General features: G+C 36.3%; 1 protein-coding gene across 3 annotated transcripts in view; it reads right to left on the minus strand.

Annotated features, from left to right (window-relative positions):
• The window catches only part of LOC116463621 (retinal dehydrogenase 2), a 125,523-nt gene that overhangs the window by 100,568 nt on the left and 856 nt on the right, over window positions 1–24,099 (minus strand). Inside the window, exon 1 of one of the 3 annotated variants that reach the window (XM_058434768.1) lies at window positions 23,947–24,078. The exons of the other annotated variants lie outside the window; for them this stretch is intronic. The gene's annotated coding sequence lies outside the window, so the exon portion shown is untranslated. Of the gene's footprint in view, window positions 1–23,946; window positions 24,079–24,099 lie in introns of those variants that run through there. 3 annotated transcript variants of the gene reach the window in all.

Genomic DNA, 24,099 nt, shown 5'->3' on the forward strand with positions numbered 1-24,099 from the left:
AGCATGATAACTTAAAATCTGTGGATCTAAGTCTCTCCCTCGCTTAGTTCATTCAAGCTTCTATAACAAAATACCATAAACTTCATGGCTTACAAACAACAGAAACTTATTTCTCATAGTCCTGGAAGCCGGGAATTTCTAGATCAAGGCACTGGCAGATTCAGTGTCTGGTGAGGGCCCACTTTTTGGTTCATACATGGTGCATTCTTGCCATTTCCTCACATGGCAGAATGGACAAGCTAGCTCTCTCAGGCCTCTTTTACAAGGACACTAATCCCACTCAGCCCTCATGACCTAATCAATTCCCAAAGTTCTCATCTCCTAATATTATCACCTTTGTATAGCAGTCCTCCTTTATCCATGGGGGATATGTTCCAAGACTCCCAGTGGATGCCTGAAACCGCAGACAGTAACAAACTACTGGTACAGTAATACATACTATGTTTTTCTCCTATACATACATACCTAGGATAAAGTTTAGTTTGTAAATAGGAACAGTAAGAGATTAACAACTAATAATGAAGTGAACTACAACACCATATCATAATAAGTTATGTAAATGTGATATCTCTCAAAATATCTTACTATACTGTACTCACCTGACTGTGGAAAGCAAAACCATGAATGGGGTGGAGGGACTACTGTATTAGGATTTGAACATATGATTTTTGGCGAGACACAAACATTCAGACTATAGAAGTCCCAACCCCCCCCCCCCACCAAATCCTATATTAAAACTATACCAATCTCTAAACATGACATGAACTTTAATGAGTCAGGATATTTGAACATACTGTTTCCTCCCTTCTTTAATTGACAGGACAGTAAAATCTTAGTCATCTTTCAAAACTGAGTTCAAATACGACCTCTTGGTAAAGCTTTCCTAAATCCCTTCATACAGAGCTAACTGCAGGTCCTCTGACATATACCTACCTATCATACTGTCCTGTAATACTTTACCTAAACTCCCCACTGGATTGCTTGCTCCTTAAGAACAAATACTATGCCACTATGTCATCTTTACTTTTGTATAACCAACATCTACATAAGGAACAGTAAAATAGTAGATGCTCAATAAATGTTTCATAAGTATTGATATTACATAAGAAGCAAGTATGAATCAAAAACGTACATTGTTTCTTCCAGCTAAAAGCAAAACAATGTATGTTTTGAATTCCAGGAATCAAGTTTCTTGAAATCCTAGAATCACTTTCATCTCATGTCCCAGAAAAGCTGTCTCTCAATCTACAGTGAATACCATCTCATTTATATTGTAGGCTTCCTACATTTTTCTTGTCTGAATTGAAGTTAAGACAAATAGTTTTCATCCAGAACATGATTCTAGATAAAGACACTGTGGTCACCAAGACTATGGACTTATTTACTAAAAAGGATGCAGTGCCACTGGTATCCTGCTAAAGCCCTTGCAAAGGAAGGTGGTTCACAAGGAACTGCTTTTCTCTGGGGCACTGGATCATAACACTGGAGTTCTCCTGAGTGACCTGCAGTCTGAAAGGCCAAATTGAATTGCAGTCTTCTCACCTGGCCACTATCAATGATGTCATTTTATAGTTTGTTATTTAAACTGACTGTGCATTAGGGGCTTATTTATAAGGGGATACCCTTATAAAAGTCTTATTTTCTTCTACAGCACAGGAGGAGGAGGAAAAGGAAGAGGCGAAGTTGCTTGTGTTTTAGTCCTGGTTTCATGCTAAGTATCTGGCAAGTCACTCAGCTTCTCTAGCCCTCAATTTCTTTGTCTATGAGGGTACCAGACTTGGTGACTGAAGGAAGGCTAACCATGGCACTTATGATACAAATCTTGCTTCCAGGCTCTTGACAGACATTAATAATGAATCATGACACTTTCCAGCTAAACTTTTCTGAATACTTTTCAATACGGCACTTCAGAAAGCTACTATCTAATGGAAGATGTCATTTATTATTAAATCTATTGCCATCCCTTACAACCCTTGGGTTCTAATATTCTGTACATCTAGGTTAGTGGATATAGAACACATGTGGCCACCAGTGGGCGCTCAATAAGGAAGTTTATCAGAAGTTCTGTGATAATGTAGGTTTGATTTGCTCCTTCTCTAAAGAGTGTATGTTAACATTTCATAGCCATTTGAATAACAGAAACTCCATGACTGCTGCAGAGTACGCCCTCTGCGTTCTCAAAAGTGACTGCCTTCTTTTCCAATTATGTCTAATATTTTAACACACAATGAATATACTACAAAGACATCATTTGAAATGGTGAGATTCAGGTGGAAAAGAGTCCTACAACAAACATTTTTAAACCTATGCCAAGTCATCACCAAGAACAGCTGGAAACCCTCCCTCCCTGCCAAAAAATGGTTTTAGTTTCCTGTTGTGAAATTACTCAGTACACCAAGATCATACTTTAACAGCCAAGTCCTATTAAAGCACTATTTTAAAATGCTCTAACGAATGAGAATCTGCTTCTCAGTCTAAACATAGTAGAGGCTCCTTTGGTTAGGAAGAGACAGATTCACAGAGCTGTACAAGGTCTTAGATATAATCTCTGCAAATCCAAGTGTTAGATAAATAACCTTGTCAAAAGAAGTCCAATGGCTTGACCAAGGCCACATACCCCCGGTTAGTGGCAGAACAAAGAATGAACCCCCCATATCCTGATTCCCACCTCAGTGCTTTTTCTAAATTTAATTTTTGCTGATGTCTGTTTGAAAAGAGGACTTGACAGCTGACCAGATCTGAGCGATCCTTGCTGCATCTCTATCATGATGCTTCTTTTTTATTTATTTTAAGTTCTGGGATACATGTACAGAATGTGTGCGTTTGTTACATAGGTATACATGTGCCATGGTGGTTTGCTGCACCTATCAACCTGTCATCTAGGTTTTAAACCCTGTGTACACATTAGGTATTTGTCCTGATGCTCTCTCTCTCCTGCCCCCTACCCACCGACAGGCCCCGGTGTGTGATGTTCCCCTCCCTGTGTCCATGGGTTCTCATTGTTCAACTCCCATTTATGAGTGAGAACATGCAGTGTTTGGTTTTCTATTCCTGTATCACGATGCTTCTTAGACACTGTTCAGGACAAGGAATTTTGTTTGAGTCCTTTTACTTCAGCACAATCAACATAGGTGCCAGTAAAATAATTTTTCATTTTCTTTCCCCAAAGCAAAATATGTTAGGGAAACTGTTGATTTATATTCCTAATGAAACACTACTTAGAGATGAGGTCCTGGGACACTGTCTGCAGTCTTCCCAGGTGCAGAAGCAGGAGCTTCTGCCAGAGGACAGTCAACAACCAGACTATTACAATCCTCAAATAGAAAGTTATTTTCCTAGGCATATTAAGGAATAGCTCTGTGCTCTTACAACCAACAGGACTATATTTGAGGATTCAGGAAGAGGACCTCAAAACCAATCCCTATCATAATGACTTCCCAGAGGAGGGCTGGTTTTGGATGAGCAGAGGGAAAAGCGAATGGCCAAGCTAACTGATTTAGGAGCTGGTTACAATTTCATGGCAACAAAGCGAGTCCTTTTTCATATGTTCCCTTCTCTGTAGAATCTGGGTATCCCAGACTGAAAAAGAAAAGCACATCAAATGCCAAAGTCTTTATAAAATGGTCACTGTTCAAAGGGCTAATATCCAGAATCTACAAACAACTTCAACAAATCTACAAGAAAAAAAACAACCCCATCAAAAAGTGGGCAAAGCACATGCACAGACACTTCTCAAAAGAAGACATTTATGCAGCCAACAAACATATGAAAAAATGCTCATCATCACTGGTCATTGGAGAAATGCAAATCAAAGACACAAAGAGATACTCTCTCACACCAGTTAGAATGGCAATCATTAAAAATTCAGGAAACAATAGATGCTGGAGAGGATGTGGAGAAACAGGAGCACTTTTACACTGTTGGTTGGAGTGTCAATTAGTTCAACCATTGTGGAAGACAGTGTGTCGACTCCTCAAGGATCTAGAACTAGAAATACCATTTCACCCAGTGATCCCATTACTGGGTATATACCCAAAGGATTATAAATCATGCTACTATAAAGACACATGCACACATATGTTTATTGTGGCACTATTCACAATAGCAAAGACTTGGAACCAACCCAAATGTCCATCAATGATAGACTGGATAAAGAAAATGTGAAACATATACACCATGGAATACTATGTAGCCATAAAAAAGGATGAGTTCATGTCCTTTGCAGGGACATGGATGAAGCTAGAAACCATCATTCTCAGCAAAGTAACACAAGAACAGAAAACCAAACACCACATATTCTCACTCATAAGTGGGAGATGAACAATGAGAACGTGGACACAGGGTGGGGAACACCACACACCCGGGCCTGTCAGGGGATGGGGGGCTAAGTATGGCACGTGTATACCTATGTAACAAAAACGCATGTTCTGCATGTGTACCCTAGAACTTAAAAGTATAATTTAAAAAGAATATGGTCACTGCTGTCTGGCCCACAATTTCTTCTTCCACCTAAGAGAATTAAAATAAAAATTCATAATGGTACTTTATTAGAGACACTCCACACATGCATTTGAAAAAAATCTGTAAGTACAATTTCCTTTTGTCAATATTTCAAAGCATCTTAGATTCTGGGCACCATGGCAGGAAATGTCATATATCTTCTTATCTCAGCAATTTCACCTTCCTAATAGAATGCTTTTAAGAACTCTAATAAGGACAATACTCCCTGCAACAAAGGCTTTCTGCCAATAAGAAATGTCCCTTCTCAAACCACAAAGGAATAGATATCTCACAGTCTCCAAGGAAGGTAGTCTGACATGTGAATGGTGCAGATGGTTGTATTCCTGTGTTAAGACAGTAAAGATCATGAAGTTGGGCTTTTTGAAAGCCAATTAAAAGTGACTACGCTGGTTTATACAATTTTACTTTTCAAAAGAGAGCATCAGGATAGCAAGGTAACAAGCAAGTCTGTTCCCCCAAGACAGGTGTAGAGTTGCTTAATTTATTCAAGCTTGATGGTTAAATGTTACAAGGGTCACATCTATGTATGTAAAACAAAGTAAAGAAAAATCAAGAAATTCATTAAAGATTGAGGTGATTAATCTTGTACGTATTCCTTCATCTTCCTCATAGAACAACCTAGAATGGGGGAGGTAGAGTTGAAAGACCTCCATTTTAATGCCAGTCTGCCTTTTGCCACTTGTGTAAATCCTGAGCAAGCTATTAAACTCTCTGAGCTTTGTTTCCTCCTCTGTAAAAACAGAAATAAGACCTGTCTACCTTACAGAGCTATTGCACAATTAGTGAGATAAAATGTGAAATGTGCCTGAAGTATAGCTGGTGAAAATGGGAGTTTCTCTCTTCCCTAAGTTCTTGAAGAAAGGTCTGCTGGCTTCATTTAGTTTTCCCCACATCTTTTTTTTTTTTTTTTTTTATTATACTTTAGGTTTTAGGGTACATGTGCACAATGTGCAGGTTTGTTACATATGTATCCATGTGCCCCACATCTTAACAGCACTTAACATGTAGTAGGTGCTCAAAGGATATAATAATATCATGTTTCTAGAAAAAGAAGTGGGGCTGGGATAAGGAATTAAGATTGGCTGTCAACAGCATCAGATTCTTCTAAAAGTTGCTGTATAAATCTCAACAGTTAGTTGGATAAAGATTCAAAACAGTGAAACTTACTAGCCATACAGCCTGCCTTGCTTGGCCACTTTTGCAACAGGAAAACAAGAGAGGACAAACTAGGCTTATCACACTTGTCAGCCCACAGCAAAATGGCCATAACTATATAGGCAGGCTGCCATGGATTTTCTAATTGGGGAATCTAAAGCCTGAGGAATTCTAAAAGCAGCAGGTATTGATAGGAGTTAGGTGTAAATAATTTCCTATCCTCAGTGAATCTTTGACATAAAGCTGCCATGTTTTATTTCAGTAATAAAACATTTTGTTTTTTTAATAGTAAATGCTTCAAATGATTTGTATTAAACTCTGCATTAGATTGTACCTTGGAGAGTTAAATTTTACTCAACTTGCCATTAAACTGTTTTCATTCCTCATAAGAGAGTACCAGATAGCAAATCAATACCCAGATTGATTTATATGAAAAAGTTTAGTTAAACAATATAAAGAAGTAGTTTGAGGACTTAATGGTAGTTATCTCCTTTTACATGATTGTCCCACTGTTTCTACTTTAAAGAGATTTACGAACAACCAAGAAAATGGCAGCGCTATCATTTACCTATAGAACATTTAAAAAACTGTATTGATGATCATCTCAGTATGGCACTCTGTAAGGCTAGTGTCCTTTAAACATTATAATCAAAGGTAATATTTTTAACTTTGAAAAAAATAGCCCCACCTTATTTTACTTCTAATTAAGAGTCTACCTATATAGAGTAAAACGATAAGGCAAGTGCTCAGATCATTTAGAGAGGCGGAAAAAACTTCTTCCTGAAATGGTTATATAGTTAGAACAAGAGTGGTTCTGTTGACTTCCATTATTCATTCGCTTTGCTTCACGCCAAAACATCTGGCTAAAAAGTGAAAAAAAACGCCCAAATGGCATTGTATAGAAAAAACACCTAGATGATTGATTGCATTTTTCACTTTAAAGTCAATGTTTTGATATTATAGAGACATGGGCTTTGTTCAATAAGTGTAATCTTTTACTAGTAAAAAGCATGGTTTTAGAAAGCTTGCTTTGAGAAGGACTAATTTATCAATTATAATTCTAAATCAATTAACAGTTTTAAATAATGGACCCAATATTGCAGGCCCTGAACCCCACTTATGCTGAGTCCTAAGCTGAAAGTCATGAAAAAGGAAAAGTCTTCACTAGAAAAGGCTGCTAACTAGACTGCTCAAGTATTCAGACAGTACAAGGTCAAAAAAAAAGTAAAACTAAAGGTAACATTTTAAAACAGCTTTAAAATACTAATAGAAAGTGATTGTGCCAGAGTAAGCAGCTGGGTATTTTAAAGTAAGTGTTGTATGCCCAACACATTGTACTAATGTGCAATGATTACACAAACTGTGTTAATGTTGTAAACAGAAATAACTTAGGACATTAACAGGTAGCCAAGATCCACCTAGCTTCTCACATATCCATCTAACCTCAAGGTCTGCTTCTGAAAGTGAAAGGACACTGATGAGACTACAGAGACAAAAGGTCACTAGTCGTGTTCCCCAGAGGACAGTTTGGTCAGCCTTTGATGGATAAGGCTGGACCCAAATGAATTGAGAAGGGAAGTATAGATGGGGGATCTGCCCCTTTCCCAGAATGATGCTGCTTGAGATATTCAGTGCTACTTTGGGTCATTCAGATTAAAGGGTCCAGGGGAATTACAGGGACCTATGATGCAGACCTAGTGTTCCATTTGACTCAGGATTCCATGGGTTACAGCAGGATACTCCCACAACAGATCTAAAATGTCCAATTTTCCCAGTCTCCCTTAATCAAATGACAGGTATGACTAACACCTGAGCTGAGTCTCATGGAGGTCTTCTCGGACTCTATTTTTTAAATGTTTAAAATCTTAATACTTTGTTAAGGTATAATAATAAGATGTATGTATCTGATGAGTTTTAGCATATGTACACCCATCCCCACAGTCAAGATGATGAATATATCCATTCCCCACCCCACAAATTTCCTTGTTTCCCTTTGTAATCCCTCCCTCTTACCCACCCTGACCCTCACATTCCAAACAACCACTGATCTGCTTTCTGGCACTATAGATTATTTTGCCTTTTCTAGAATTTCATATGAATGGAATCACATAGTAAGTACCTTTTCTGTTCTTTCACTCAGAGTATTTTACAATTTATCCATGTTGTTGAATGTATCTTGTGGTTTGGTTCTTTTCACTGCTGAAGAGTATTCCATGTTAGGAATATATCAAATCTTCTTTAACCACAAAAATTTGATGAAGGTGTCCTAAGACACCTAGATGGTGTGACTTAGATGTATCATTTAAACTTTCTGTGGCTCAATTTTCTCATTTGTACAATAAGATAATAAAAACCACTTTGTTGAGTGGTTGTAAGGATTAAATAAGGTATTGGATTACTGAAAAGCCTAACATAGTATGCACTGAGACTTTTTATTCATTCTGATTCTGAATATAAGCAATCAATTCAAGGCAATTTATGAGTACTCTTAAAAAGCCAGTGACTCCTTGTTCTGTTTGAGTATTCATTCACTTATTCGCTACTAAGACCCCCTTGCCAAACCAGCAGAGACAGATAGGGTGGGGAAAGAGGTAAAGATGGTGAGGGCCGTCCAACACATTAATTGGTCTCCCCACATGTCTGATCGCTACCCACTTCTGACACTGCCATGGAGACAGGCTAATGCAGGCTGGTTCAAACATGGTAGGCTGCCTGGCCCTGAGAGGGTCTCAACAGCGGTGTGGGAAATGTACTTTGAGAGAAGAAAACTCAAGAGAAATGGCTTTTATTCCGCCCCCCCCCCCCCCCCCCCCCCCCCCCCCGCCATCTTGAAAACTGAGAATGTAACATGATTTCTTTTTGTCTTCTGCTTGGAAACAAATGTTCCTCTGCCTATCTTCCCTAGGTTCAATTAGTCTTCTGTCTTTCTCAGAATTCAGCCTGTTCATTTGCAAATGGAAGACATCAGAAAGGCTAGTGGGTGTGAGTGTGGGTCTTGAGGGGGAAGGGGGCTGAAGTGTTTATTTTCAAAGCCGCAGGGGTCCCCATTTGAAAAAGCACCCAGCTTATCTCAATGTTTTTGTTTGTATGATTTTGAATTAGAAGGTTGGAGCAATTCATTTAGGAGATTAAGCTGTTTTTACAATGGGCTTATTTGCCCTATTTATTCAATAGTATTGCTAGGGTTAAAAAAAAAAAAAAAGAAAAAAAAGTCTTTCTACTGTGCTCTTCATTATTCCAGTGCACCAGTTTTAAAGAATTCCTTGGTTTTTGCTTTTAATGCTAGTTCATTTTACATTAAAATGATGTTTATTAACTGGTCACAGATAAAAATCACCAATGATTTCTCTCACAGTTTAGAGCTGCCAGTTTTAGCAAATAAAAATATAATTAAATATGAATTTCAGAAAAACAGTAAAGAAAATTTCAGTTTAAGTATGGGAAATCATAGGGTATACTGATACTAAAAAAAAACTAATTCATTATTTACTTAATCTTCAAATTTCACTAAAAATCATGTATTTTATCTGACAATCCTATCACGTTTTCATGGATGTTGTATGTGTTCCAAGAATGGCAAGTGAAAACTAAGACAAATTCCATTTCATTATTGCATTTAAACTTGCTCCCTGCAGAGGCAAAGTACTTTATCAACCGGAATATTAATTTCCAGTTTATAAACAGATAAAGTGATAATTCAACAAATCAAGTGAATTTGATACACAGGTTAAGACCTAGTTCTAGTCACTAAAGCCTATTTCAACTATGGACATTTTTCTCATCACAAAAAAAGGAAAACCAAAAGTAGCAACTAGCATCTTCAGTTGCATTAGAAGTTAATGTCTTGAACCACTATGTTTAAATGTGAATATCATCTTTCATTTACGCTGCAAAGCAAACAACTGTGCAAGGAAGGGCTTGAACACCCCAGTGCGTATCCTAAGGTTGAATAAGGCTTTGAACCAATAAATGAGTGATTTCTCCACAGGAGACTAAACATTTGCTTGTGACAGTAAACAAAAAGCTGAATTTTATGTAGCACAATCATTGTTACGTATCTGTTGATATAAATAGTTAAAGAAGAATTATTGATTTTTTTTCTGTCAAATGAAAAGGTTTGCACTTAACTCAGATCTTAGCAAATAATCGTATTTAAAGAATTAAATTATTCCTTAAATGTGATGCTTCCTCTTACCCCAGGAACTGGATTATAATATTATTTGCAGTAAATCATTCCTAAAGGACCCTGACTTAATAAACTGTGATGATAAACTAATAAGCCTAATTGTACATAATTTATAGAGTTCATTTTAAAATCACATACAACATTTTGAGAAATTTTTGTAGATCTTAAACTTAATTTTCTCTTTTTATTTATTTTTTTAGATAGGCAACTTCCCAGAAAAGAAAAAAAGAGGAAAGGAGACAAATGAAAAGCTCAAATTTGGTCAAGATCCCTATTTGCCATTTAAATACAATATTAGAAAACTCTTGCTAGGACTTCATTTTGAAATAAACCTCATGTTGGAGGTCAGTTCTCCTAAGCAATACCACTGAAAGCTGCCACTTGACCCGGAATTCCTCTACAAGAAAAACTAGCCATAACTACATGAGAGGTCTATATGAGAAACTGCCAGAATGTCAACTTCATTTGCAGTGGCCCCATATGGCCTGATCACTCTCCCTGGCATGATAAATCACTGGCAGAATTCTTACCTTACTACGTTTGATCTCTGCTCAGCAAGATGTGGTTTTGATGTGAAGAACTCCAGATCTCTTAGGTCAGAGACAAATAGCAGTGGCACTGACCTGCAAAGTGCTAAGTCTCTATTAGACTCAAGTGAAAAGCTGTAAGCTTCTGACAAGTTCCCTTGCCACCACGCTTCCTCACCCTCCATGGTTTTCATGAGCTTAGCTTGGCAGGAAAGCTGCTCAAATGGTCTGGAGGAGAAATGACAACAAATATTTTCTGCCTACTACTATTACAAAGTATTAAAATCAATTTTCACCAAGACTCAAAGGAGGAAGTCTCTTGGGAGTCACTGCTCTAATTTCTAGTATGGTAAGTCCTTAGCAAATATGAAACATTTTGATTTCCGCTGGATCTTTATGACACTGCTAGCCACTCATTTATATAACGAGAATCATTAACAGGGATTCTGTGGACTACTCTTTGGTAACTATGAGTACACTGTTGAGAGACAGTATTTTCATCAAAATTGTTTGAGTGCAAATTTTCGGCTCTAAAAAGACCACAACTAAATATGCAAGCAGTTCAGTATTGTCTTTTAGACACCCATAATCCCAAGTTCTGGGCCCAGGAAAATAAAGAGTTCTAATTAGTCAGGGTGGGGTAAAGAAATCTTATAGCTTTTCTAATCCAACACTTTTAAAAAGTAGGTGGATTAATTAATAAGCATCTCATTCTGGTCTCTCATTTTATGATAAAACTGTTACCAGGATTTATTTATTTTTTATTTTTTTTATTTTTTGAGAGGGAGTCTTGCTCTGTCGCCCAGGCTGCAGTGCAGTGGCGCGATCTCGGCTCACTGCAACCTCTGCCTCCTGTTACCAGGAAATTTAAGTGGCGTACCCAGTATCACAAAGCATTTTCATATTTCCAGGTCCCATTATAGAGTAGATAATAAATGATCAAATTATTTTGTTCATTCACTAATTCGGTAAGTATTTATTCAGTGCCTGCATATCCAAGAAACTGTTAAATGAACATACATAAGTGGCAGAGCCGGGGTCAGAACACGGGTCTTCTAATGCCCTGTCCATTGCCTTGTTCACTGCTCTGCAAGGTACTCTGAAAGGTTTCTATTTCAAAGGAAGGGGTAAATGCGTGGGAATGAAGCAGAAGAGTTTTCCAAAGTGGATGCGTGTATACATTCTTTAAAGGAAGCACATTTGAAAAAAATTTTTTTCAAAACACTTTACCTTGGAATTCACTTTCTAGTCCTGGCATTTTAACTATTCATGACTCTGCAAATGAAATCAGACAATTTATTGTCTAGTATGTATTCATTTATTCATTCATCAAACACGAAGATGTATGGACCACACTCTGTGTCAAGGCAGCCATGATATTGGCTCTCATAAAAATTTAAGTCCAAGAAAAAAATTAGTCTACGAATTAAACAGTAATTGGATCCCTTGGTGTGACATTATAAAACACACATTACTTAACAGTAATAATAAAGTTTGAAATAAACTGGAATTTATTCAGTTTATGAAATAAACTGAAATAAACTGGAAATTAATATTCTGGTTGAAATAAACCTAAAATGCCACATTTAAAATGCTTCTTCTAAGAGATTTTTGTGTTCTAAAGTCATGTGTGCCTATCACTGAAAATGACAGCAGAAATACTCCAAAAATTGTAAAACTAAAATTGGTGTGGAATTTTAGTTCACTGAAATTATGAGGTGTTCCAAAAAAGCAAAAAGCATGCTATCATTTTAACAGCTGCATTATTTCAACAGTTGTCCCCTTTACACCACTCAGAATTACAGACACTCATAAATAAGGCCCTCATCTCTGTAGCAGTAAGTTAGTGACTTTGCAAGTGTTCAGTGAAAGCAAAATGTTTGTTTTCTTTTGGCTAAGTGTACTTTATGTACCCCTATTTGTGCATACACGCCTATACTAAATGCTGAGCAATAATCTTTCTCCTTAAATCAGATCATCAAGAGTTCCAAAAATCACTGTTTTGTGTACTTCTTTTCTAAGCCTTCTGTTTTTCTCTGTTGGAATTCCTGGTAATGATACCAGAATGTGGGCAAACCTCATTAGTCTCCTTGCTGTTTACAAGACAGGATTTATGCTCAATGTGCTGAACACAATGACACACATCACTAAATGGCTACAACTACCACCCAGGCTTTAATCTCAGAAATTTTTCACTCAGTACAAATACCTATCAGCATGGAGAAACATGGAAGAGCAATTACAGCCAACACGTGTAGTCTTTTAAGAGTACACCAATAAATACCCATTTGTGAAGGTTAATTTAATGCAACCCAGGCTGTTATCTGGAATAGTATATGTCGCCAATTCAATCCATTAAGTAATTACTAAATTCTCAAGAGGGCTCCCAGAAGTCAAATGTGGTTATTCCAGGTTCATTGCTTCTGGTCTCCCAAAGGACCATTTAGGCCAACAGCTGGGAGAGCCAAATACAAAGGTTCCCAGGCATAACTGACCATTTCATGAAAACAGGTAAATGAGTCTAAAGGAGAAATAAGAGTCATCAGGTGCCTGTCCTAAGAGAAACACCAAGGGAAGCAGAAGAGAAGCACAAAAGGGGAGGAATAAAAAAGGAGAGAAAGGGCATCAGTTTGAGAAGTAAAACAGAAAGATCTGTTCTCTCTAAAAGTGAAGTCAGAGAAATCTGGAGATTGCAAGATCTGGCTTAAAGGAGACATCCTTTTAGCAGTTTCTTTAGAGAGGATTTTTCAATCATTTATAACGAAACATTAATTGTGCACCCCAAATGCCACCCCTTTGTGTTGCTGAAACTCAAAGTTTGAGTACTGCATGAATTCCTCTATTCTGCCTCCCCACTGAGATTACAGGTAACAGAAGGATCTGATAGTAATTAAGCCTTAGTAAGATGATTGCTCATAAGAGACAAGATGGAACATACCCACCCAACTCTTTCTGGCAAGCATCTCTCTCACAGAAATTATAGCCCAGTTCCAAAAAATGATGGCCCACTGGGGCACAGAAAGCAGTAGAAAGAATGTAAAATATATTATCCTCAATAGCCTCACACATCCTCACTCCCAAGTCAATCTTAACAGCCATAAAAAAAGGAAAACACTTTTTGAATGCAAACAAAACCAATAAACAGGTGTTATTAAGGGCAGTGTGTGACTACACGACCAATGAGGATCGAAAAACATAGTTCTTTATCATAACCTAAATAATCACATATTCCCAGGTGACCTATACCTAAAGTGTCAAACTGTATCAATTCTCTCCCTTTTCTTTAATTCATACTCCCACTTTTGTCTGGTTGGAATTGTTGCTTATGATAGCTGTGGACAATACTGAGTGGAATTAGACTTAAGATCTGAATGAAATATGGGATTTGTAGTTGACCCCAAGTGGGCTTGGGGTTTCCTATAAAACACTCAGCAAGGCTTTAGGTTAATAGTCCAGATTGTATTGTCTTTGTAGTGGTTATTATGTTTGTCCTTATTGTTACGACTAGGGAAGGAGGAGTATTGAGTCCTGGAACTGCCACCCACTATTGCTATTGAGCCTGAAAAAACTAACTTTAATATGCTTGATTTTCTCACTTATAAAATGAAGATATTAATATAATATCAACATCATAGTGTTGCCCCAAGAATTTAGTGTAATCATATGTGAAAAGTACTTTGAATATTGTAGTATTAATAATAAAAGTCATAGGCATTAAATATAACAAGTATTCATTAAGAAAACATTCTCGAAGTTTCTACGTTGTTAGACATTGAGCTAGGTACTTCAGAAACACCATGATAAATAAGAGTTTATAATCTAGTACAGTTTAGAAGTAGGGAGTTACACAGAAAAATATAATACAATGCAAAAATTGTACCACTGAGAAATGCAAATAAGTAATATGAATGCTCAGAGGATATACATTCATTATCAAAAAATAAGTGTGTAGCCAAAATTGTCAGGTATTATATGTAAGTATATACACAAAAGGGGTAGTTTTAGTTTTAAGGTTGGAGAATTTCACACTTCCACAATATCTTCTTTAAAATTAGAGATACACATGCATGAACCAAATCACTGATGAAATTCAAACACAAAGGTAAAGATATACACCAGCTTTGGGTTTATAACTTAAGTTAAAACATTAACAAAATAAGAAGTAATGTTATTTTCAGACCCGGTGCTTAGGAATAATTTAAATTCTCTTCACTAACAGGATGAAGTATATTATTCTTGAATAATGTAGAGTTATTCAAGAAAAAGGTCTTTCTTTTAGAAATTCTTTTTAAATTATTTGCTACCTATCCATGTTTTCTCCAAATCTATCAGCAGCACAGAGTAAATAATTCATCAATTTATCTTGACCCTTCAAAAATGAGTGATGTGTGTGAAAGAGTGCGAGCGCACATGAGCAAGAGTACAACCACAGTTAACATTTAAGTGCTTATTTTGTTCTAGATAATGTAAGAAAGGTAGGGAAATTAAGTCTTGACATGAATAAGTTATAATAATCATGTTATCCTAGAGTTTTATACAGTGGCCGCCTAGAGGTAGGTTTGTGGAACACAGTACTGTTCTTAGTTTAGGGAAACTAGTATGTATTAAAACCATCAATCAAAGTAGAACCAGTTTCTCCTATTTTCCCATTACAGAGAAGACCACACATTCTAGACTTCCTAATCTGATTCCAAGACTTCAGGGAATACAATTTTAAAAAATTATTTAAACATCAATATTGTTTGACTTTCCAATGCTACATCATTTGTCTTTAATATTTATTATTGTCCCAATGCATAAGCAATTACCAATTCTAGGAGGTAAAGACAGAAATGCAAAAAGCAAAAATAAACTTTCAGAAGACTACAAAAAGAATGCCTTGAAAAATCTGGAATAAGAATGGATTTCTGAAACAGGACTCTAAAGGAAAAATCCTTCTTTACTTGCATTTAAAACTGTATGACAATTACACAAGAAAAAGAAAGAAGAGGGAAAGTTACAAGAGGAAAGAAAATGTTTGCATAGTAAATAACTGATAAAAATTATAATCCTGAATACATTTATAAAAACTGGTAACAAATCAGTAAATACACAACATAGAAAAATGAGCAAATGATAAATTAGCCAAAGGAGGAAAACCAAATGGCCAACATGAAATGATGCTCAATCTCACAAGAAATCAAGGAAACACAAATCAAAGTAGCAATGAGATGCCATTTCACACTTACCAGGTTAGCAAAATTTAATAAGTATGAGAATCTGAAGTATAGGTGAAAATGTAGACTAATGGGAACTCTGATACACTGCTGGTGGGATATACTGGAGGTGTACATACTGGGAATATACTGGTGGTGGAAACTAGTATAACCATCTTGGACAGAAATTTGGCAATCCCTAATTAAGTTGTAGATACATATACTCCATGAGCCAGCAATATCACTTTTAAGTATACATCCTAGATGCTCTCTCACCAGGTATATGAGGAGACATGTTCAGGAATGTCCAATGCAGCATTACTGCAATAACAAAATGCTGGATGCATCATAAGTGTCAAGAGTAGAAACTAAAAATTAGGATATATTCAAAGAATGGAATACTTTGCAACAATTACAATGAATTAATTATAAGTATATCCAACAACATGGATGAATACTGAGCATATGCTTAGCAAGCTAATCAAATTACAGAAGGATATATATATATGGTACATATATATATAAGACATTTATATAAAAGATGTTACCACGCAAAACAATAGCATATATTATTTACGGATACACACACCTATAGGGAAGATAAATGCCTCTGACAAAGGAAGAGAAAGAGAAGGAAATGGGGGCTTCAATTTATTCCTTTTAAAAAATTAGAAGCAAATATTGCAAAACATTAAGAACAAATCTAGGTACAGGTACACACATTTGTTATATTACTTCTTTACTTTTCTGTATGATTAAAGCAATTCATTTTCTGTCAAATATGTCTGGCAATAGTGTGCTGTTCTTCTGCTGAGCTGGAAACATCTCTTTATCTTCTGAATCCTCAATTCATCTCAAGCATTTAGCATCTTCTATCATGAACAATAGCTACTGTGTGCATGACCCCACTCCACACCCAAATGGGAATCCTCTACCGCCTCTTCAGAGCAGGGGCCACACCTACATATCTTTCTTTGCCAGAGTAACTCACAATGCTTTATACACAAAAGGCCTTAAAAAATGTTAAATACACAAATGAATAAATAAATTCAGGGAAGCACAAGAGTAGCTCTGGCTATAGCCAAAAATAAAAATGACCCTGAGATAATAAACATTAAAATTAAATTTTATAATAAAATTATAATAAAATTAAATAATGCAATTACATTATCAAGCTGTAAAACACAGATGAGGCAGAATTCACCAGTTTCAGTTTTATTGGGGAATTTAACCAATAGTCTCACACTGATTCTTCATCTTCTCCCAAAAAGGATTCTGTGAGCAAGTCCAATTTTCACACCTAGAGAAATAAGACTTTCGGTTGTTCTCTGTAAATTCATATAGGCATTTCATAATTTCACCTTTCCAGGCAAAGCCTTCCCCTCCTCCTTCCCACCTGAAATCGTGCCACTATCACACACATCTCAGCCTGGAAATCTGGTATATGAGTGTTAGGAGTGAGAGGTGGGGAAAAGGGGAAATAGGTTATTTTTGCATATCTCGTGGGTTTGCTAAATAATTAGTGGGTTTCCTAAACTCACAATATTTCGCCAGATTCATTTACTGGGAGATAATTCCATTCTTCTTGTGGGAAGAGTCATACAACCTATACCACTTTCTGACTGTTTAATCTTTAAGGAATCCCTAGAAATGATATTCCAAAAAAAAAAAAAACCTAAGGGTCACTGGACTTGAAATTCAAAGTCCAATGAATAGATGGATGAAAATAATGTAAAATAAAATATATTAAAATATAACTTTTTAATATTTTGAAAAATGTATAATCAGGATTGGAAAGGGTTTTCGGATTCATGATATGCTAAATTCTTCTAGATAAGAGAGAGGTGTTTCCAGTTTGACCTAAACAAACGCTTTTCTCTTTCCAGAGTTGTAGTGATAAAGAAACACTACTTTGGCTCTTCAAAGGTCAGACACTGATGAGGAAAGGAAATAGAGCAGGTAACTACTTCTGGAAGTAACAGAGCTGAACTGGAGTAAAAGAAAGGCTTCCTTCTATAATAAAAACTAGAAAGTTCACACACAGACATACTAATTTTTAACCACATTCTACAGAGGTCAATTAATCCCCATGTTTAGCCCCAAGGAAGTGTTGTTTAGAGCCCAGCAGAAGTCTAGGTAGTGAAATCACCCAATTATTATTCCAACTGGAATTTTCAAAGCCTGGAAGTGTTTTCAATCATGTGATCCAACAGAGACTTGTAAATAAACCTGCTGTAAATAAGCTCTAAGATTTTGAAGGAAAACAATTTAAACATAACTCAATCTTAAAGTCAGACAATAGAGAAATGCCAGTGATAAGTAATTCCCAATGTACATAATCTTCATGTATTTAAAAGGTTAAATGAAATAGATCTCAAAGATACAATTAAAGGCAATTAAAAATTAACCCAGGTGACATTACAGCAATCACCTCTACGTGAATTAGATTTGGTGTTTGGGGGGAAACGAATGGCTTTCAAATTACCTGTCACAGTCAATAAAGAAATTAAAGAAATGCTAGGAGGGGTTTCAAAATAGCCACTGCCTGGTGCTTTTGCTTTCTGGAAGGTGACTCCTCCTGGAAAATGCTCTCAAAATTTCGTATGTTATCTTGGACAGTCAGGACTAGTAAAAGTTTCTCCGTATTTAAATTATATAAAGTAAGATACCTTCCCATTGCCAAAAGTTATCTACCTTCTGAGAATGTCCTTGTATGCTGCATACTTCCCACATTTATGTACCAATATCTTGTCAGTATTTTTATCCTAACTACTTAAAATACCAGAAACATCTATTTGCAGCCTGGAGTTTAGGCTCAGCTAATCGGGCATACTGAAGCATATTCATGCTATATTTTGGCACAAATGTCAAGATATCTAATTTTATTATTAAAATACTGTCAGAGAAATTGCTTTAGTAACTTTTTTAGTAAAGACAACACCTTGGTGGAAAACCCTCCCAGGAATCCCATTTGGTAAAAAAGCAGTGTAAATATATAAGGAGGATTCCATAGCTACCCAGAATATTGAACTCTTATGAGTAATGCAAATAATAAATTTAATAAAAATAATTAAAAGAATACATAAAACAGGCCTGTTTTATAAAACTTTGTTGATCATATAATTCTTTTTTTGAGATGAAGTTTCACTCTTGTCGCCCAGGCTGCAGTGCAATGGCATGATCTGAGCTTATTGCAACCTCTGCCTCCTGGGTTCAAGTGATTCTCCTGCCTCAGCCTTCCAAGAAGCTGGGATTACAGGCGTGCACCACCACGCAGCTAATTTCGTATTTTTAGTAGAGATGGGGTTTCACCATGATTGGCCAGGTTGGTGTCAAACTCCTGGCTTCAGGTGATCCACCTGCCTCAGCCTCCCAAAGTGCTGGCATTATAGGTGTGAGCCACTGAGCCTGGCCAGTTGATCACATAATTCTGATCTTCCTTAAAATTGGTTTCCATTAATTTAGATCTCTAAATATATATATACGTATATATACGTATACGTATATACACATATGTATACGTACGCATACGTATTATTCCAACTGGAATTTTCAAAGCCTGGAAGTGTTTTCAATCATGTGATCCAACAGAGACTTGTAAATAAACCTGCTGTAAATAAGCTCTAAGATTTTGAAGGAAAACAATTTAAACATAACTCAATCTTAAAGGCAGACAATAGAGAAATGCCAGTGATAAGTAATTCCCAATGTGCATATATACGTATGCATACGTATATATATATGTATATATACACATGTATACGTATGTATATACACAGGTATACGTATATATATCCACATGTATACATACGTATATCTACACGTATATGTATACGTACGTATATCCACGTATATGTATACGTACGTATATCTACACGTAGATATACATATACATATCTACATATACACACACACACATATATATATTCATCACTTTGCAAAAATGCAATAGAATTTTGGCTATCATTATATGCCACTTACTTTAACACACTTTTCATTTAGTCCTTTTAACCCCATAAAGTAGATACTATTATCTCAATGATGACAAATGTAGAAATTGAAACTCAGTGAAGAAACTCTTTAAGATGCCACGCATATCTTTTGTGTGTGTGTGTGCTGTTGCATCCCTAGGACCTGGCACCATATCAGGCACTATGTGTCAAATAAATGTAACTGTCCACATAGCTAATAAGTACCTTTCTGACCAGGATTTGATCAAAGGCCTATTTTAACTCAGAGTCTCTCTTTTTCCAAATGAAGGAAGGGCATGCAAGTTTTTCCTAAAATGTGGGCTATATGGTTTCTGTTGCTCTGCCATTATAGTCAGAAAGCTGCCACAGACAGTATGTAACTGAATGAGTGCAGTTGTGTTACAATAAAACTTTATTTATAAAACCAGGCAGACAGTCCGCAGTTTGCTGACCCCTGAAACTGTCACTAAGATAACTAAAGAGACAAAAACTCCAATCAGTATTTGTATTTTATTGTCCAACTAAGAAAGACTCAGAACTGATAACTCTGTGTGATGGGACTTGGGATATTTACTGATTTTGTCGTGGTTAAATCATCGTGCTTCACTGATGCAACAGAGAACTAACTATGCATGATTTGCCTTTCTTAAGCCTGGCTATGAGGAAGTCAGACCGCACAAAACACCCTACTCTGAAATAGAAAAACTATCATTCATCATTTTATAGAAATAAAGAATGAGGAGTCCCTCAGCAAATGATAATTCCACATGACACAGGCCCATGTAGTGGAAGGGATCAGGGCAGGACCCCAGGAGAATTATCTAATTCAAGTCCTGTGATGAAATTGTCCAGCTTCCCTGTGTTAAATGGAGATGATACAAACACCAAAAAGCTGCATAGTTATGAAAAAGTATTTAAAAAAAAAAACCTGAAGTCCTCTATTAACATGTAGTTTGACTGACGATTTATGACCAAAACAGACAATCTTGAGTAAAGGTTTGGAAGGATCTAGATCCACACCTATCTTTTAAGAAATTATTACTGGCATAGGCAAGAATCTTGCCCCAGATTAAAAAAAAAATCTCATAGAAAAATCAAAAATAGCCACTTAAAGTATTAGAATCAAAAGTCACAAAAGGTAGCTCCTTCTTAAGCGGGGTAGACTAGTTCATATTTTCTCCATGGTTGCAAGAGAAGCAACACAAAAAAATAAAGATTTAAACTCCTTCCCTCAAAAAAACAAACAAACAAAAACGGAACAAAAGGACTAAAAAACAATGTGCCACAGACTGTTAGAAAAAGTGTATGGTGAGGAAAACTATCAATTTTTTTAAAGTCAAGGCCAATGTCTTCCTTATGAATTATTCTATTTATTTCTACTCTCTCTCCTTCAAAAGGTTTTGCAAGGATCAAACAAGATATACATGAAAGTGCTAGGCAAACCATTAGGCCCTATGGAAATGTAAGTGGCATTATAAGTATCATTATTACATTGATCAACTGAACTACTGCTGTACTAACAACCAATTTTTGGCACACAGTCTTTCTAATAAGACCCTAGTCTCCCAGAAGGCAGATGTTTCCAGTCTAATACAGTGAAAAGCACCCTTGTTAGGAACATGGCCGCTCAAATGCCTTTTGAATTTAACTGAAATCGACCCCAGAAAACAGAAGTTTAAATGAATAAATAAAAAGATAAATCTAGACTCAACGATGCACATTAGCTCTGAGTTTTAAGTTGACTGCCTTTTTGCCTCTTCTATTTTAGCAGGTCAGTATGTGATAAATATCCCCTTCCTCCCTGTGTTTTAGCTCCATATATCAGATGCAGAAAAAAAAAAAAAAAAACTCTTTGTTACTGTTAGTTATGGGCATAAACTCTCACTGAAAAATTGACCAACAGAAAGACAGCACAACGATCTGGGGGAGGGAGGAAGGAAAGGAGAGACTGGTACAGCCAGAAGAGAAGATAGAGCCAAGAAAGAAGGTGGAAGTGGAATACAGAGGGCAAGTTTCCAAAGACCTGGCAATCTGTTAAGAGATATCCCCTGCAGTCAGGGGCGGTCAGTAAAGTGCTGAGCCTTGATTTTGTCATGTGTGTATTCCTATAATATCAGCTATACAAAATTATAAAAGCCAGACTAATAAAATAGACAACTCAGAAAATTTTTAATTCATAAACACATCGCTCAAGGCAATCAGAATGCAGTCTTATTAGGATACATGCAAAGGAGAGCACATTCTCTTGGTACCAAATTGGTCCCCTCAATACTTCATGTTAGTTTTCATTCCTCCTTGACTAACACCATCTGTTTTAAAAATCACATTCCTTAATAAGGGATCACTTTTAAAACTTGGGGTCCAGCTTGCTGTATTAGGGAAATAGAAATTGACATGTTCCAAAAATGGTATTGCCATTGATCACTGGTCTAATATGGATACTGGAATTTCAGAGTGGTAAGTGTATTTTAAAAAATGGAATGTAACTGCCTAAAAGTCCATACAAAACCATGAGTTTAGCCCTTTCAACATCCTTAGGGAATGAACTTTAATTCTGGAGCATTTCCACTGGACCTCTGGCAGGCAAAGGCAGTAACTTTTAATTCTGGTCATCTCTCCCATTCCCTTTATTAAAAATGTGAAATACTTCTAGAAGGAGGAGGAAGTTGGAGCAAAAATACAAGATCACAAGAACAAAGTTTTCTAAGTGCACATTACTTGAAATTCTCATTGTCTGGTCATTTATTTGCAAGTAGTGACTTTATGTGGGTCCCAATATCACACTGAAAAATCATACAGAAAGTCGTATCCTTCACTAAAGATGTATGTTTAGCAAGACAAAAAACAATAACATACTGTCTTATACGATCATTTTCTGATGCAAATATTGTGTTTCTTTCAAATGTGATAGTTAACAGGCCCTAAAGCATAATACTTTTGTAGCCATTACCCTTTTAAAATCCCCTATTGAATATGGTATCACTATCCTAAAGGACTGTCCATTCTATCTCGTTCACTCTTCTGTTTGAAATTGCTAATATAATTTCCCTCACTTCTGGTCATGTTAGTTTTTTAAAAGCTATTAATCTTATTTTTCCTTTAAGTAAAAAAATCATTACCCTGGGCTACCAAAAGAGCAGCTTCTGCTCTTCATGTTTTTTTAAAAAAATACTGCTTGTCAACTATGCTTGTCTTAGAAAATTTAGAAGTCTCACTAAAGAGCTGAGGAGGAAAACGGCTGGAAATGCTCACAGATACCTGATTTTACAAGTTTTTGTGGAAAGAGCTCGCCTTTAGTGTTACTCGGTGTTTATGAGGGTTGTTTGTCAAGACAAAAATAAGGGACCTCCTCCCCACAAATTAAAGAATCAAGTTACAATCCATTATTTCATTTCTGATTGTTTTTCTTTGTATTAAGTGGTAAAGTGGATACTGGATAAAAGTTCCCCGAGCTAAAAGACTCCACATTAAAGGCTCCAATTAGCTATAAATCAGTTGTCTTTCCTACTGGGGGAGAACAAGAGAGAAAAGAGAGAGGGGGTAGTTAGGGAATAAGAGAACTGGAAGAGCTTCCAAATTAAATTCTGAAAAAGGTACCTATTGCATACCTAAAATTTCTTTCAGAGGCTGTTTGAAAAATCCCATCAAAAATAAGACTAAAATCAAACCTTCCCAAATCTGAGGGTTAGGTCTTTTCTCCTGTGTAGACCTTCCATTTTAAGACCTTTAAAAAGAGACTGAAGAGGTTAGAGACCCTCATAAAACAAAACTGTTAAGCTGCATGCTTTCCCTGCTCCTTCCTAAACCCAGAGAAGTGCCACACATTGGCACTATTGTTATGCAAACAATGCCTAAAAGGCTATAACCATTAACGACCTCTCATTAAAACGGCTTTGAAAAATTTGTCACACCATCTAAAAAAGCTAGCAGGTACATTAAATCCATCTAAATCGACATTCAAAACACAAATCGCCCTGATTTGTAACGTAAAACTCAATGCAAGTAAAATCTCAATATTCTGATGTGTTTCTTGTATATCTCGTTCAACCATTAAGCCAGATGCAAACAATTTACTTCTCTACAAAATTTATCTTGTAAAAAAAGCACGATGGAATACATCTTTAATCAACCTTTAACCATATGCATGTGCGTCTATGCGTTTGAGTTAATTGGGAGAAGTTGGGTGTAGAAATGTACCGAAAGGACTAGAAAATCAAACCAGAGAACTACAAAACGAACTCCAAGAAACGTGGTTTTGAATCCCATCTCTCTCTCACCACCTCCCTCAAAATGCTATAACATTACAATACTCCTATGTTTGTAATCGATCATATTTTTCTATGTCGAATTTGTGGAAAGTAAATTCATTTTATATTAGGTAGCAGACGCACATTCTTTTTTAGGCGATGCAACAACAAAAATTCTGCTTAGCAAACCCAAGATGTCAAAGTTCGTTATAAAAAAAATAAGTTCTTCAGTTCAAAACCGAACATGCTAACAAATTTTAATAAAACTTTCTAAGTTTCCCAGGGAAACTGCCACTG

The sequence above is a fragment of the Hylobates moloch genome, unplaced genomic scaffold (genome assembly GCF_009828535.3).
Source record: "Hylobates moloch isolate HMO894 unplaced genomic scaffold, HMol_V3 SCAFFOLD_45, whole genome shotgun sequence".
In the NCBI taxonomy this organism is placed as follows: domain Eukaryota; kingdom Metazoa; phylum Chordata; class Mammalia; order Primates; family Hylobatidae; genus Hylobates; species Hylobates moloch.